The sequence below is a fragment of the Cololabis saira genome, chromosome 11 (assembly GCF_033807715.1).
Source record: "Cololabis saira isolate AMF1-May2022 chromosome 11, fColSai1.1, whole genome shotgun sequence".
NCBI lineage: Eukaryota > Metazoa > Chordata > Actinopteri > Beloniformes > Belonidae > Cololabis > Cololabis saira.
In genome coordinates this window covers 45,866,012-45,879,721 of record NC_084597.1, presented here as the reverse complement: position 1 = coordinate 45,879,721, position 13,710 = coordinate 45,866,012, and the positions used below count along the sequence as shown (strand labels likewise).

Below are 13,710 nucleotides of genomic sequence, written 5' to 3'. Positions count from 1 at the left end.
TTCGGGTGTTCATCTGAGAAAAAGGAGGCTATATTTCTATAGTTCATAACCAAGATCATTCTTTCTTCCCTCTTGATCGTTTCTAATCTACAACAGTAGAAATTATTTTTTTTTTAATTTCACCGTGCGCCCTGTGACGGCATCTCGGCGGTGTAGGAGAGAAGGTGGAGGGAGAAAAAAAAGTTGCAGCTTGTAGATCAGAGACGATCAACATGGAAGAAAGAATGATCTTGCTGTGAGTCTGTGAGGAGCTGTGGGATGAGACTGCAGGCCTATCGGGACATCAATAAAAAGGGACAAAAGTGGAGAGAAATCTCACAGAATTTGGACACCTGTTTAAAAGTGGTAGAAATGTGATATTCTTTTGCTCTTTTAACAATAAAATGTCAATTTAAAATATAGCATTTCCATGCCTCATCTGGGGATCAATTGAATCATTGATCAATATGGTTATGAAAAGACCACATGTCAATACTTTTGCAAACTGAAGCACTACTGGTCCGCTAAAATTACTGACATGAGCTAAAAAACAACAAAATAGTTTCGGAAAGGTTTTTTAATAAAATATGATTCAGCCTGAAGTAGACCTGGCCATCATGGAGCTGTAGCTCCCGAACGAGCCTTTATTCCCCCAAATCCTGTGTTCTCATGAGGATTTCATGGACCCATCCCCTCCTTGCTGCTGCTGCTCGTCTCCTCCTCCTCAGAAGAAGAACTAAAGCCAGAGCTTTTCTTTGAATCAGGGACACATGCATTTTGCAAACCGAGCTGTAGCTACTGTACGTCCAAATGAGTGGGAAAACAGCGCCATGACCGGAAAAACTTTTTTTCGGTCACCAAGCAACTTGCAACAAATGTGTAGCCTACACAGGTGTAGCCTATGCGCGCAGGCTCTGCGCCGAGTTCTAGGTGAAAGCCGCGTTGCACCCGCCGTGCGTCAGGAGCGCGCTCTTGCGCAGCGGCAGCACATACACTTGAATGTGCGCCCTCTATTTGAAAACCGCTTTAGCCAATCAGTGATTGTTGACATGAGGGCTCGCCTACTCTGCTCTCCCCGTGGGTGCTCGGCCATCTCCGTGGGTGCTCGGGCCCCGAAGCACCCACGGTTCCGGCGCCTATGGGTGCAGAGCTTTCCAAAACTGACCCCATGTCTCTAGCATATTTTTTTGTTGAACTACAGGCCTTCAAAAGTGTCACAGGTACATGGTTCAAAGGGCACACCTGGGGAACAGGAATTGCCCACAAATCTCATATTGACATATGTTGCTCCTGAGGTCAAGACCTTTCCAACAATGCCTTCACTGTTGTCCTACGACAAAGTTTGATTTTCTTGTTGGTACACATCATAGATGTTTGACTTGTGTATTCAGAGACCTCTTTAAGGGCCAAGCTGGAAACAATCAGTCAAAATCTTTTAACGAGTATTTTGTGGCCAGATTTCTTTAAGATATTGATGATAGTATTATACACAGTCATACTATTCAATTTGGACCAGTTCTGAGTTTATTTTCCCCTTTAAATACTGATTGTTTCACCTTTTGAAATTTTCCCATTAACTTAACATGGCTATTTATAGACCCTTTAACCGCTTCTCCAGTCTGACAGGATGATCCTGGATGATCAAATTTATAATATATCATAGTGCTAATACATTTCTGTGTGTTTAAGTTATGCAAACATATCTTAAAAAAAAAAAAAAGTTAAAGTTCTGGTAACCTCCTTCCGGTTTAGGGTTAAGATGTCATCATCCATTCAAAACAGATGACATTGGAGCACTAGTATTCAGACTGAATTATTAGCCATAAAAATCAATTCGGGGGCATCCGTCACGTGATCAGGATCCCCCCTCGTCACTCTATGACGTAGAGGGGACGCCCAGGGAATCCCCTGTGGTTGACGAAATGGGAGAAACTTTAAATATCGCCTGTCTCTTCTTAAAACAGCGTTTAATGTGCTTTTACAAACTGACAGTAAAAAACAGTACCTTGCGCGACAAAAATGCATAATTTAGCCACTATAACAAAGAATAATATATTAATGTCATAATCTGTGTATATATCACGACCACGGATCCCATTGACTTTGCATGGTACAATATCCGTGGTGCACACACAGAATTATACCACTTTCCGTGGTGGTACCACGGAAAATAGTGGTAAGAGGTCGTGGGCATTTCATGGATTTTTGTGAGATCAGGTTGGGTTTACCACTGTTCCAGTTGTTTTAAACTTCTTAATAATTCCTCTGACGGTAGATATGGGCAGGTGTATGGAGCCAAATCAGGGCCAAAAGTTTTGCTAATTTGAAAATAAAATTTGAACCTGAAATCTTTTTTTTACAGTTTCAGTTTTATTTTTTTCAGTATCAGATCTTTTTTTCAGTTTCAAATCTTTTTATTTCAGTTTCAAATCTTTTTTTCAGTTTCAAATCTTTTTTTTTCAGTTTCACTTCTTTTTTTTTCAGTTACAAATTTTTTTTTCAGGTTCAGACTTTTGGCCCGGATCTGGCGTGGGGGGCGTGGCATCAACTGAGAGGGGCGTGGCATCATGAGTGACAGCAGAACAGAGAAGGTTGGGGACGTTCCTCACTCATGTTGCCTTCAGGAAACGTAGGTTGCAGAAGTTATCAGTAGAAGTATGAATCAACACTGTATATACACTATATTCACGTGATTGGCAGTGGAAAAAACTGATATTAGCGACACATTTCTGTTTGAAAGGCCGTTTTAGACCGTACTTGGCACCAATCGCAGTATAAAAGCAATAAACTATGCCAGACTGTACAGTTCAACAGCCACACTTTAAAGTTTGACATTTCCCACTTCTACATACTACCAAGTACGGTCTACAACAGCTTTTTAAACAGAAATGTGTCACTAGTATCCGTTTTTTCCACTGCAAATCACGTGAATACGGTGTATATACAGTGTTGATTCATTCTTCTACTGATAACTTCTGCAACCTACGTTTCCTGAAGGCAACATGAGTGAGGAACGTCCCCAACCTTCTCTGTTCTGCTGTCACTCATGATGCCACGCCCATCTCAGTTGATGCCACGCCCCCCACGCCAGATCCGGGCCAAAAGTCTGAAACTGAAAAAAAAAGAAGTGAAACTGAAAAAAAAAGAAGTGAAACTGAAAAAAAAAGAAGTGAAACTGAAAAAAAAAGAAGTGAAACTGAAAAAAAAAGAAGTGAAACTGAAAAAAAAAGAAGTGAAACTGAAAAAAAAAGAAGTGAAACTGAAAAAAAAAGAAGTGAAACTGAAAAAAAAAGAAGTGAAACTGAAAAAAAAAGAAGTGAAACTGAAAAAAAAAGAAGTGAAACTGAAAAAAAAAGAAGTGAAACTGAAAAAAAAAGAAGTGAAACTGAAAAAAATAAAACTGAAACTGTAAAAAAAAAAAATTTCAGGTTCAAATTTTATTTTCAAATTAGCAAAACTTTTGGCCCTGATTTGGCTCCATACAGGTGTAGACGAGTGGCTATTTTCTTGTAGCCATTGCCTGACTCGTGAAGGTCAACACACATCTGCCTTACTTGAATGGTGTGTTCCTTTTGTCTTTCCCATGTTGAAGAGAAATGGGCTCTGTGTCTCTTTGTAAACTACCATAGAAGTGACAGGAATACTCTAATTAATTTATTTCAAAGGAATTGTTAAGGGTGCCAATAATTGTAGAACAGGTGATTTTATGAAGAATATATATTTTTTAGTCTGAATTTTTTTTTTAGTGTTAAAATTCACTTGAGTTGAAGGTTACATTTTTCTACAATTTTCAGTGTGATAGTATGCTTCTGCAATAAAAATTTTATTTTAAGGCTTTTAACACATCTTAACCAGGGATTCCAATAATTATGGAGGGCACTGTATATGTTTTCTTTTTTCAATGTCACCTTATTTCGTTTGTCATGTTTAGGTGCAGAGTGCAGAGTCTGAGATGCTTCTATCGGATACACTCGGATACGCGAGTCTGTCTTCTTTTAGAAAAAAAAAAAGTTAATTAAAGATTTAGTTACAAACAGGACATGTTCGGTACTTTTCTTTTTTTGTGCTGCCACAAATCGGCAGAGGAGTATCTCCTGTCACTGACCTCACAGGAATGTTTGTAGACTGTGTGGATGGATGGTTCAAACACAAAACCGGTTTGAGCTTGTTTGTCACATTTCTCTGTAGTGTCGTTCATCTACCTCTTGAGACACCTACCACAGAACAATCTAGCTGTACTCAACTTAATGACGTTAAACTGGAACAAGGAAAGGTATTGGCACTGACTAGTGTCATTATTCATGCCAAATTTAACAATTTCAGAAAGCCATTCATATTTGTATCTTGTTGCAAAGTTATGCAATCTTAGACTAATAGAAATATAGAGATACAATTTTTGTTTTTCAGTCAATAGATTTATATTTATCACCTCAAAATGGCGCTACTTTCCAGTCTATCATACAAGAAATAACTGTCTTATGAAATATTGTACTTATGAGGAAGCTAAAATCTTTCCCTCTGAAATCTGACAAGCAATCCAACACTTGTTAATGATACACTGATAATGCTTGCTTTAATAGAAGAGAAATTTTAAAGTTAAATGTCTAAGGGCATTGTGTCTTTTTGCATCGTTTGTCCTCCTGGAGTAGATTCTCCTCAACTGTTCAGGGGCCTCATTTAAAATGGAGTGCGTAGGATTCATACTAAAAGTGCACGTACACCCAAAAGCCGAAAATGGCGAGCGCAAAAAAAAAATCTGGATCTATAAAACCGCGTGCACGCACACTTGCACGCAATGTTCGCTTTATAAATCACAGTCCAGCTGGAAGGTTGCGCAGCTAAATCCGCCTCATATCCCGCCCTCTACACGCCCACTTCATACGTTAAAAGGGCAATGCAAAGTAGTATTTGCCTATGAATGAGCCTGCTGAGCATGCGCAGTGGCTTCCTGCAGCCTGTTTGGCGTCAGAATGAATGAGACGTGTCCAGCCACCGTGCCATTGAATTTCACGGAGACTGAGATCGAAATTCTGAGGATGAGGTGGAGGACAGGAAAACGACATTATTTGGTGGTCACAGTAAAAGTATAAAATAAAGCGAGTGAAAATAAAACACTGAGGCGCAAGGGCGCAATTTCCACTGGGAACAGGGGAGACATGTCCCCCCCACTTTTCAAACTCATGCTTTTGTCCCCCCCCCCCCCCCCTTTTGTTTTTTTACAGTTTAAGAACTAACGCTAGGCTCAGCCTGTAATTGCAAATCATCAAGACACTGTGCGAAGACGGGACGGGAGCCCCGCTACCCCTCCTCCCCTCCCCTCTATGCTGCTCAAGGCTGATTTATGGTTCCGCGTTAAATCGACGCAGGCATACGGCGTAGGTTACGCGGCCCGCGCACCGTACAGGCCGCTGCGTAACCTACGGCGTAGGCTCTGCGTCGATTTAACGCGGAACCATTATTTAGGCATAATTAGGCTTTAACTAGTGTGTGCGTGTGTGACAGACGTGCATGGGACGATTGTGAAATACGGAATAAACTGTTTTTATATACATTTTAATTCCCAATTACGTAACAATTCCGTATTTCAAGGGACGGGTGGCGAGCCCACTCACCGCGGCTGCAGCTCCAGCAGCAGCTGAGCGTACTGACTGACGCTGAGCTTCAAACAGAGGGACACGATCAGCGCTATTATATTATAAGTCTGATATATGTTGTGATATGTGATGACATTATTAAGAGTAAGACATGAATCTGGCTTCATTTCACCACCTCACAGCCTGCGTCGCCAGTTCCCCAAGTCTTAAGTAAGTTGCTACGGGAGGGTCGGGGTTGCCGTAGGGATACGCAGATTTTTCGGTTAGTTTTTCCTTTTTAGATCCCAGCCTTTGCGTAGAAGGTGGCTTGCGCATCTTTCAGGCTCTTTTTGTGCGCAAGCAAGCTTTATAGATGAGGCCCCTGGTCACTAGCTGGTGGTGCTCAAATGGTGGGAAGAAATGGTTGTTAAACTGTAGTGGACATGAGTCTGCACCCCTTATGAAATTGCAGGTTTTTAAAATGCCAAGCTGGAAATAACAATTAACAAAAATCCAGGGGAGGGTTCTTACTAAATTGGGAAATTTTAAAAGAAAAGTAAAAGTTTACAACATCCTAATTGCTTAAAGAGCATATTGCAGGTTAGGGTTTTTTTTTAAATTATACCTGACCTTATGTGAAAATGACTGTGAGAAGTAAATGTAGGATTTAATATGTTTTACAGGACATAAGGGCACGTATTCAGAGGAAAAAGTGGCTGATTTTAGCAAAGCTCCTAAAAACGCTTTTTTTTTTTTCTAACACCGCGTCATATGACGCAGCGGGAGGGAGACTCCCGCTGTCTCCACAGCTCTGCCCCATCTGACTGCGCAGACCCCGTACACACGTAGCCGGGTATCTGCTAAACCGAAGATATTTTCCTACGTTTGGACCTGTCATCCACATGAAAACGCAAATAAACGAATGTTTAAAAAAACTCCGGGCAAAGTGAAGATTTTTGAAAACTCCGTTTATGTAGATGAGTGTAGACAGAGACAACCGGAGTTTTGCGTTTTCGAACGTCACATTATGCTCCAAAACAACAACAAATCTGCTCGGATTCTGACCTCTAACGTGCGACCTTTGTTTACTACAGAACTACAGATGATCCACCATTTGTTCTCCAAGCTATTTATTAAATAAATGGTCTCTGCTCTTGACCACCGTTTACTGCGTTACACCGACGCAGAGCCTACGGCGTAGGTTACGCGGCGACGCACAGCCCTACGCCCTAGGGCTGCGTCGATTAACGCGGCAGCTCCGTGGCGGGACACCTGGGGGGGAAGAACAGATGATCTACAGATGATCTACAGGTTTGGAATGCTTATGAATGTGGTCGAAAACGCATATCTTCGGTTATGTGTGGAAGGTTTTTTTTTTTAACAACGATGTAATGTGGATACAAATTATTTTATAAACGAAGGGGGGGAAATATTCGGTTTTAAAAATACCCGGCTATTTCGGATGCATTTAATCAGAAAAAAGAGAAGATAATAAGCTTGTTTTCTGTTTAGAAAGTACAAACGTAGACAGATTACAAGTACTCACCCATCTTTTAGGAGTTATATTCGGAGTTTCTTTCAGGAGCGCACGGGCGCTCCTGAAAGAAACTCCGAAAGTCTGATTTATGGTTCTGCGTAAAATCGACGGTGTAGCCTACGGCGTAGGTTACGCGGCTCACGCAGCGTTCTGTGCGTCGCCGCGTAACCTACGCCGTAGGGTCTGCGTTGGTGTAACACGGACCCATAAATCAGCCTTTTAAAAAGCGAGTTTCAGCTGTTTATCAAAAGAACGTGGGGGGCCTAACGGGTTCGTAATTATAAGGCTGTGGCCCGTCATATTGGTGTGAATACACATTCACAACCTCTTTGGTGTCACAACTAACATTAAGAGCCATTATTTTGCCTAAAAATAATGAAATTCACTGCACTCCCTGCCGCTACATCACTTCCGGTTCAGCTTTTTCAGATGCGGAAGTAAAATACTCTCACAAAAACAACTCCGGAGGTCACTGTAGTAGGCTATATATTTATGCGTATTTCAATGAAAATTCAGTTCCTACATTATTTTCCTACACATTGATTCACAGGGGTCTCCAACCTGCAATATGCTCTTTAAAGGGGACCTATTATGGCATTTAATGTATATTTTAAACAGGCGTGGAATGTCTTAAAAACAATCTTAAGCTTGTTTTTTCTACATAAAACAGAAATTCAGCCTGTGGGCCATGTCTCTAGTTTTACCGCTTCTAACCTCTTTTCTGCGAGGGATTCTGAGGGGAGGGGAGGCTATGATAATGAGGCTCTGTGCTGATTGGCTGCTTGGATGACGTGAAGCAGGGGAGGGAACAAAGCCTCGCTCTGGGCTGAAGAGCCGGCTGCTTACACAAAGCGTGCCCCCGAGCTTCTGCGACAAAATAAATTCCATTGCTTTATTTTTTTGTATATCATCAAGTCATAGTATCTGTCCTAACTGGCCGCGAGTTTAACAGTTTCAGTGTGGACAGAGAGCGTCCGATGTCACGCAGCTCGACGCGATAGTCGGACGCTCGCATTCAGTTACGCGGTGTAAACGGATCTTAAAGCCTGATTTACGGTTCTGCGTTAAATCGACGCGTACCCTACGCCGTAGGCTCTGTGTTGGTGTAACGCAGAACCATAAATCAGCCTTTAGTTACCTGACCGGGTCACCTCGTTTTCACACAGGAAGATTTAATTGAATTCTAAACAGGTACAACACAGTTCTCAAGACAAATGAATCATGTTAACTGTAAAGAAATCACAACACTGAATGTTCACAAATGGCAAATTTATTGTTAAAAAAATAAAAGAACATAAGTTGTATATAAATAACATGTATGCACTATTGCTGGCTCAAGGAAGGACCGTGCGTTTCTTCTGAAGGTGTCGTTGAACAGCTTCAGGTGCTTGGAAGATCTGAAACCATGAACAGAAGAACAATGTATTAATAGAGCTCCGGTGTTACCTAACGAGTGAGTGGCTCCGTTAGGGAACACTGGAGCCGCCGGGGCCACGGTGAGCATCTCCGGCAGCTCCGTGAGCAGCTCCGGTGCTCTGGAGCTAGGCTAAATACTTAGCCCATGCAAAGATCATACTTGTAGACAAATATAAATAACATAAAAAAATAACGTCACTTACCGCTGACTTGTGTGCAGTTGCCGGGTCCGTACTGTTGGTACTGATCCTTTTATGAGGGTAAGTGTCGATGCAAAAACTGTCCCTCGCTGTGGAAACAGCCACACGATTCACCACTTCTAAACAATGGCGGACGCTTCAGCCGGCGGAGGTCGTTGTGGGCTTGGTTTCAGCAGCAGAGGCCGACCTATGGAAATCAGCGCCTATCGTTACGTAACGATAGGCGCAGATTCTGAATGGCTCGTAGAAATCACATGACACTGGAAGATTCAGCCGGGCGGGGTGTGCGGACCCTGCAGAATTTCATGGCATTTCATCTTTTCTGTGTTGGCAGGGTGAGGGGAGACCACTTTATATATGTTAAAACAAGAAAAAACTTGTTTTTCATAATAGGTCCCCTTTAAGTTTTTTGTGGACAAGGTGACTCATACTAGCTCTAGGGATGCTGCGGATTTTATTTTATTTATTTATTTATTTTTTTATTTTGCATTTATGCTTTACATCCCGCCTTGTGCTACTGACGCCGCCCCCCTCTGATCATCGCATTGCTGCTTCCGCCGTCATCCCAGCTCTTTTATGTTTTGATTTTATTCCTTTTTGTTTATTTTGTTTGCTGGTATCTAAGCACTTTATTATTTTTTTTAGATTATTAAGATTACTTTTAGATTATACTTATTTTTGTGATGGGGGCTATTTATTGTTTTTCGGCGCTACCTTGTTCTCTATAGCTGATACAACATGAATTACTCCTATGTGGGATCAATAAAGTTCTTATTTTTGCCATCTGAGAAAATTAAATATATTATATTTGGTGCCTAACAGTTTTTCGACTCGTACTCATAAACTTGAATTCGTGTTCACAGTGAAGACTCTTCACTCACAGCTTTTAGATTCATACTCGCATAAAAACAATCCTAACCCTAATAATTTATCAGACTCATGTGTGTGACAGCAGAATTTGGGGTACAACTTTTTTATTTACATACAAATGTTTATCATTACGAATACGAATAGTTATAACATGGACACATCTTTTTGGAAGTTATCTTACTCCATAGATCCAGGCCTGGTTTATAACATTTTGAATTACATGCACAGTCTCCCAAACCAAGTAGAGACCTTTTTAAGTGAGGTCAAACTTGGAAAGTAACTGACTGTCAGAAACACCACGTAAATACACATTTGGTCAAGAAGAATTGGAGGAGTACCCCACCTTGTGGCACGAGTGAAGAACAGCAAAGCATTAAAGTGACTAAAAGGAGAAGAACCAGACATTACCGCCCTCTCAAGCAGTCCACATCTCTTAGAAGAACTTGAATGTGCAAATTAACTTTGGGTAAGAAACATTCAATGTGCCTTTATTTTGTTTAAGCTACATGTCATTTTTTCATTTCACCATATGGTTGAACCATGAATGAATGAGACATCTATAATCTTTTTCTCATCAATACACAGATGAGTCTAGAGGCTCTGCTGGGATTTGAACCCAGGATCTCCTGTTTACTAGACAGGTGCTTTGACCAACTAAGCCACAGGGCCTCCACAACCTCTAGAACAGTGAGTTCTAGTGTCCTACCTCACATTCACTTTTTACAGGTCACTTGAACCAATACAAAACAGGTTCAAGTGACTAAGATCAGGGTTTGTGTTTGTTTTTTGTTTTTTTTTACGTTATTTTTTTTTTCATGATTTATTTTTATGTATTTTTTTCCTTTTTTAAATCATTCATTCAGGATTCCCTCCATCATCTGTTGACCTTCAGCGTCTGCGTCGGACAACTCTCCTGCGTCTGCGGGCGACGCGGGTCCTACGGACTCTCCGGCGCCTGCGGACGGGGCGAGAGCTCTGTCTGCGTCTGCGTGGCATTGTCAAAAGATGTGATGAGAACTAGTAAGAAGTAGTTCTATTTATAAACTCTGTTACAAGCTTGTTGATGGAATGGAATGGTTCATGGAATTGATGACATCATTTCTTCTTCAATGGAATTAATGACATCATAACTTGATGACATCATATATTCTTAAATGGAATTAATGACATCATAACTTGATGACATCATATCTTCTTCAATGGAATTAATGACCATATTATTTGGGGTTTTTGGTTTAGTTTTTACTTCATAACAGTGATGATGTCATAGAAAAAAAAGAAAGAGACCCGGAGACGCCCAAGCCACAGCCCCCCGCCCGAGCCCCCCCAGCCACCCCCCCCACCGCCATGAGGCAACCCCCCCCACAGGCCCCCAAGGCCCCCACCGGCCAGGGACAGGGCCCCGCGGCCCCCCCCACCGCCCCGCAGGGGCCACCGGAGGCCCGCGCCCCAGACCCCCCAAGGCGACCCCCAACCCCAAGGGCTACGAGATCACCACCCCCCCCGCCCCCACTAGGTAACGAAGCCAATAATAGGGGACCACAGAGAGTGTAATTCAGCCGAATGTTGTTCAGTGGAGGCAGACATTATCTCACTACTAATATGATCTGATAAAAGATTCCTAAAATGGTTGATACATAACCTGGATTTTTGTTTCCAATTTACTAGAATGGTTTTCTTTGCAATACATAAGGCAGTGAGAACCCGGTGTGTCCAATTAGGATCTATTTGAGTGTCTCCCAGGTGACCTAATATACATACCGTGGGGCACACTGGGATTCTGTGGTTGATCCATGTGGATAAATCCTCACAAATCTCCTTCCAGAACCTCTGTACCGGTGTACAGAACCATAAAGCATGCATATAATTATCTGGGGTGTTCTCTGTGCACTGTGAACAGATATTAGAGGTGACAAAGCCCATCTGGAACATCCTTTGTCCAGTATAATGTATTCTATGAAGAACTTTGTACTGTATAAGTTGTAAGTTTGGGTTTTTAGTCATAGTAAACGTATTTAAGCATATTTGTGACCAAGAAAACTGGTCGGTATTAAGAGAGAGATCCGCCTCCCACTTGGAGATCGGGAGAGAGACTGAATCGTCCAGTTTAGACACTAACCTGTAGAGTTTTGATAACAACTTTAAAGTGCTTAGATTCAATAAATCTGTTATCTTAGGGGGAAGTTGTAAATCTAATTGGCTAATTTTGTATGTTTTATTTATTATGGCCTTAAGTTGTTGATACTCTAAAAATGTATTCCTGCTAACTCCGTATTGAACAATAAGTGTATTGAAAGGTACAAACTGTCCTCCTACAATTACGTGCTGTAAATACCGTATTCCTTGATCTCTCCATTGAACAAAGTTAACCATTTTTTTATCATTTTTCACGATGTCTGGGTTGTTCCATATGGGTGTACGGTCACATGGAAAAAGTGAAATTTTAGCTACTTTAAGAAATTCCCACCAAGCTGATAAAGTTGTGCTAATATTAATGCTTTTGAAACATTGATGATGTTTGATACTTTGACTAATGAATGGTAACTCTGAGATTTCTAGTTCGTTGCAAAACACTTGCTCTGAGTCCAGCCATTGACTATCTAAAGGATGATCTTTTGACCATTTTACAATATACTGTAATTTATTGGCTATGAAGTAATACTGAAAATTAGGTAACTCTAAACCTCCATATTCTTTGGATTTTTGCAATGTCTTTAAACTAATACGTGGAGTTTTATTTTTCCACAGAAATTTTGAAACATATGAGTCCAACGATTTAAACCAGGAAAGAGGGGGTTTAAAATTAAATTCAGTCTTCCTGTGTGAATTAGTGTGAAGACGAGGTGACCCGTTCCCTCTTCAGGGAACTAAAGGCTGATTTATGGTTCCGCGTTACACCAACACAGAGCCTACGGCGTAGGGTACACGTCGATTTAACGCAGAACCGTGGACACGCTTTGCTACGCAGCCGCTGCCCGGAGCAACGCTTTGTCTCCTCCCCTCCTACACATCATTCAAGCAGCCAATCAGCGCAGAGCCTCATTATCATACCCCCCCCCTTCCCTTAGAATGGAGCACAGACAAAGGGGTTAGAAGCGGTAAAACTATAGACACGGCCCACAGGCTGAATTTCTGATTTATGTAGAAAAAACAAGCTTAAAATTGTTTTTAAGACATTCAAAGCCTATTTAAAATATACATTAAATGCCATAATATGTCCCCTTTAAAGGAGAAGAACCAGACATTACCTCCCTCTCAAGCAGTCCACTTCTCTTAGAAGAACTTTAAGACTGGAATGTGTGAATTAACTTTGGTTAAGAAACCTTCAATATGCCTTTCTTTATTTTGAAGCTACATGTCATTTTTCCATTTCACCACCATGGATGAATGAGACGTCTATCATCTTTTTCTCATCCAAACACAGATGAGTCTAGAGGCTCTGCTGGGATTTGAACCCAGGATCTCCTGTTTACTAGACAGGTGCTTTGACCAACTAAGCCACAGGGCCTCCACAACCTCTCACTTACCTCGTCTCAGACATCAAAACAGTATGGAGCTAGAACGGTCTCATAATTCGCAAATGCACACACCATTTCACAAATGCACAGGACAAAATGCACAAATGCACACACCGATCCGCAAATGCACACACCGTTTCACAAATGCACAGGACAATTCACACGTGCGTAAGACAAGATACACAAATGTATTTTTGTCATCGGTTGCTGCATCGGCAGAACGAAGAGCTCTCCCGACGGCTCTGGTTGAACGGCCGGACAAACCATCTCTGATCGCGCTGTTTTCTTTACCGAGATCACAAGAAAAGCAGAAGAGTGATCTCCTCTCCATCCTGTTTGCTGTCTTGTTTATTTATCTTTACTCCACCAACTCCATATATTGAATCACTTTTCTAACCGAACGGCGCTAACGCAGTTCAAACGGCAGGTGTATCCGCCCCTTTAATCTGATTGGTTTAGAGTAAGTCGTGTTTTATCCACTGCTCTGCGTCCCCCACGTGGGGTGCGCTCTTATGATTGGCTGAAACAAAGGAAGACATCTGATTGGTTGAAGATCCTTCTGTGTTAAAAAAAAACGTATTTTTGGATTGATCACGTCAGGGAAGTCTTAAAAGTCC

General features: G+C 41.5%; 2 non-coding genes across 2 annotated transcripts; both read right to left on the bottom strand.

Moving 5' to 3' along the window:
- Positions 1–10,170: 10,170 nt before the first annotated feature.
- On the bottom strand, positions 10,171–10,244 carry trnat-agu (transfer RNA threonine (anticodon AGU)). The gene has a single exon. It is a non-coding gene; the product is annotated as a tRNA-Thr (tRNA).
- Positions 10,245–13,009: 2,765 nt separating this feature from the next.
- trnat-agu (transfer RNA threonine (anticodon AGU)) lies at positions 13,010–13,083 on the bottom strand. The gene has a single exon. It is a non-coding gene; the product is annotated as a tRNA-Thr (tRNA).
- Positions 13,084–13,710: the final 627 nt, after the last annotated feature.